This window comes from Bufo bufo, chromosome 3 (assembly GCF_905171765.1).
Source record: "Bufo bufo chromosome 3, aBufBuf1.1, whole genome shotgun sequence".
NCBI classification, from domain to species: domain Eukaryota; kingdom Metazoa; phylum Chordata; class Amphibia; order Anura; family Bufonidae; genus Bufo; species Bufo bufo.
In genome coordinates this window covers 580484516-580488931 of record NC_053391.1, presented here as the reverse complement: position 1 = coordinate 580488931, position 4416 = coordinate 580484516, and positions in this window count along the sequence as shown.

Genomic DNA, 4416 nt, shown 5'->3' with positions numbered 1-4416 from the left:
CGGGCGCCAGAAAGAACGGCGTGCTGGATAAGCAGACGCGCATGCGCAAAATGGCGCCCGAGTGGAAGTCGACGCCGCAATGCGTTCCACGGGACGGAAACACATCGCGGCCTCGACAACGCTGCAGAGCGCCAAGCCGCTCAAATACATCCCCAAATGGATCACCGCAACAGAGGAAGGTACTATTGGTTCCGGTGTGCAAAAAGGGCACAACAATTTGAGACAGATGTCAATCAAAGAGACAATACATAAAGTTGCAATAGTTTTAAAAACATGATTCAAAATTATATACAGTTTAATGGAAGTGGCCACATGATGATGTGGTGTTGCGGTGATCCATTTAGGGATGTATTTGCACGGCTTGGTGCTCTGCAGCGTTGTCGAGGCCGCAATGTGTTTCCGTCCTCTGGAACGCATTGCGGCGTCGACTTCCGCTCGGGCGCCATTTTGCGCATGCGCGTCTGCTTATCCAGCACGCCCTTCTTTCTGGCGCCCGCACTCGCGCTCGGACCATGCCCCGGGGACCAATCCAGGTAACGCCTATGTGCGCCCTTCCCTTATTCCTTCTCCCTCCATTGTTTTATTCACTTGATCACAGCCATATCTGATTATTGTTTAATTACAAAGACTATAATAACTTTGATACGCCAATGCATATTCACATGGACCTCTGAGGAAGCTAGTCCATGTACTGCTCTCCCCCCTATGGTTCTACATTCTGAACGTGCCGCCACTGTGTTTCCGATAAGTATATCATATAAGAAATTGCTGGCATTTTGTTGCCATATCTTTTGATGTTTATACACACATTGATTGTTTCAATGGTGGCTCCCGATACGATTTTACCCATTGGTGGAGTTTGCTCCATGTATTGATGCTTTTAACTAGAATGTTTCAATAAATTATATTTTATTTTTGGAGGTGCGGTCTAGTTGTGGTATTTCTTTACTCGGTTTAGTTCATGTCCTTTTTTTGATACCAAGGCCAGCACTCCCCTATTATATTTATATTTATAGGTGTGCCCCCTGCTGTTGGTTCTATACTGTTATAGGGGGGGATCTGTGGATGACACATATATAGCTCTTCTCCCTCTCTGTACCAGTCTGTTATGTATGTATGTGTAACCCCCTCTTGATGTACAGCGCCATGGAATTAATGGTGCTTTTAAATAAATTATAACATTACATCTTATACTTTTCTGATTATGCCATTCAGGAGTCTAGGAAAGCTGGAAAAAATGCTGTGGTAACTGTAGTGGCTACCCTAGAACTTCTCTCCTCAGAATATAGTTAAGAAATGGAGGATTCCAAATTTGAGCTAGTATATGAGTAAAGAGGTTTCTGACTGTGAACTTATTATGACATCAGTTCATGTTTCTTGAGAACCAGTGGGACATGAATATTACATAGTAAGATAAATAGTTAAATGGTTTCATCATCTCGAGGTGAGGCGGACCTCCTCCAGCTGGAACTGCTGGGAGTTATTTTCTCTGCTATGTGTCAGGTTCTTTGCAAGGTTCAGGATAGTAAGCGGCTGGTAATGCAGCAAATGACACATGGACGCCTGTGATTGGTGGATAGCTCTGCGCTCGCCGCGCTGAGCTGCCCAGTTTAATTCCGATTACCTTCTAATCCCTGATTTTCTTCCTTTGACGAGGTGAGGGTGGGGAGACCTGCTGCCTGCTCTTGGTGTAATAAGTGTCACTAAGGAAGTAGATGGCTTTTTTTCTGTCTGCTTATGTGACAAGCGCTTTAGCTTACAAATATATTTGCATTTTACTCTATGAGTTCCCTTTCTGATTTTTGCATGTATCGGTATGACTTTTGCATCTCTATAGCTAGGTTTTCTCTCTTTAGTACTATACTCTCTAGGACTACAGTAAGGGTCCTCTTACACAGCTTGATGGGGTCAATGATGAATGTCAATCAACTTGTATATGTACAGTTTGAAAGTTGAAAATAAAATGAAAGAGGTATTCCAGCAGAAACATTTGCACCTATCCACTGACAAATGTTAGGGTCCATTCACAAGTCCGCAGGAAGGGGTCTGCATCCGTTCGGCAATTTTGCAGAACAGGTGTGGACCCATTCATTTTAACGGGGCCGCAAAATATGCGGACAGCACACTGTGTGCTGTCTGCATCCGTAGTTTTGTTCGGTGGCCCCGTAAAAAAAAGATAGAGCATGTCCTGTTCTTGTCTTCAGCCACGGACAAGAATAGGCATTTCTATCATAGGAAGAGGCAAGGAGGAGTTTCAATGGAGTGGTGGTTGAGCATGTGTACTGCTGCTGTATTCTTACTCTATGGGAGTGACAGAATCACTGGATCCCTTTAATTTACCCCAAAGACTACTCATTCTCTCCTGTGCCTGTCATTCACAGCACTAAGTTCCCTCACCACTAGTCCCTGTGGGTCCCTGATCTTGACACTACATCTAATCCATAATAACATATGCCAAATATACAATAAGCATATGCAAATATACGATAAGCGTATACATTTAAATGCATTTCGGCTTTCCAACCTATCCTATTGGCTTTGGTCAGCCTAGTGCGCTCCTCAATGGCATAACATCTGACACAGAACTCTCATGCTGATTATGTTTTATCTATAAATATATCTATTTTGGAACTGAAATGCGTTCTTGAAACTATGAATCAGGCCTAAACAGAGACTTTGTTTTTCTTTGCATTCTTCCCGTCTGATAATATGAATTTTTCACCCCAGCAGTCCTTCAGTTTCTGTAACACGCTTAGATGGGAAAACCACATACCAGTGTGCCAACTGCATTGGTCTAAGTGAAAACCGGTTTTCCATAAAAATACATGTTTAAAATGCATTAAATAGAAAACATGAAATATTTACTTTGAGCTTAAAGGGGTTTTCCGAGACCTAAATACTGATGACCTATCCTCAGGATAAGTCATTAGTATGTGATCATTGGTGGTCTGACACCTGGGACCCCCGCCGATCAGCTGTTTGAGAAGGCAGCGGCGCTCGCAGCAGCGCTGTGGCCTTCTCACAGATTTGCCTAGGCCAGTGACGTCACGTTCATCGGTCACATGGCCTAGGCAAATAGAAGTGAATGGGGCTGAGCGGCTATACCAACTACAGCTACAATGTACAGTGCTGTGCTTGGTGAGCTAAGAGAAGGCCGGGGCGCTCACAGCAGTGTCGGTACCTTCGGAAACAGGTGATCGGCAGGGGTCCCAGGTGTCGGCCTCCCACCGATCAGATACTGATGTGATGACCTGTCCAGATAGGACTAAAGCAATGACTTTTTATGTTTGGGTTACACAAGTTGAGTTTTATATTATCAGCATTTACAATAACTACTAGTGCAGGTGTAACTTGAAGCTCCTTGGCCCCAGTGGCATACCGCCAATAGCAGCAGACCAGGCAACTGCTATGGGGCCCGTGTAGGGTGGCCACTGGCTTCACCCTAGAAAGCCGGACCTCACCGGCCACGCTCCCAAACCTCGCCCACAATGCCCCAAACCACTCCTCCAAACAATGTGAAGTCACGCCTCTGCGTCAGTGAAGCCACGCCCCCCACCACCTTGTAAATGGAAGGTGAGCGGGGGCAGCTGGGGTGCTTCTCTCCCCCTCAGTCAGCCACAGGGAGCCATATCTGTGGCTGTAGTGACTGACTGGGGGTGAGAGAAGTCTCGGTCAGTTGCTGCAGCTCACACTTAGACAGCACAATGTTGCTGTCTGAGCGTGAGCTACTGAAAAGGAGGACATCCCTGTGTCCGTCCAGGCACTGCGCCAGACGGAGTACAGGGACCCTCAAAACCGGACGTCTGGCCACCCTAGCCCCGTGGCAGGAGGGGGCCCGGAGTGGATGGAAAGCCCCACCCCCTACAATGTCTTCAGTATGGCTGTCTTCTATCCAGGGCTCGGGCGGGCCTGGCTTCTCCTCTGTTCAAGCCCCTCTTATCTTAGATATATTGTGTGCACTGCAAACAGTGCACAGACCGGACAGTCTGCAGACAGGTGAGCATGCCACTCGCTCTCCTCTGCCTGCTGGGCGCTGCACTGGCCAATCAGCTTTTAGCAGTGGTAGGGTTTGCTAGTGCATCGCAGCAGCAGGAGAAAGAAGTGAGCGGGCGAGATGTGCTCACTGCCTGTTCAATCAGCCACCATACTCCAGCCCCCGGCGTCACCTGCAACTTGTTGTGAGTGAGAAACTGGCTAGATCATGACCTTGCAGGCCAACACATAGGACTTGACATCCCTAGCTAGAGTGGGCCACCAATATGATCTAGAAACCAGCTCCTTAGTGCCCTCAATACCAGGATGTCCACAAAAGGCAGAATAATGACACTCACCCAACAGTCGGAGACGAAACTGTACGGGAACAAACAACATATCTGTTGGGGTGGGAGCAGGGGCCAGATGTTGTTCAGCCTTAAT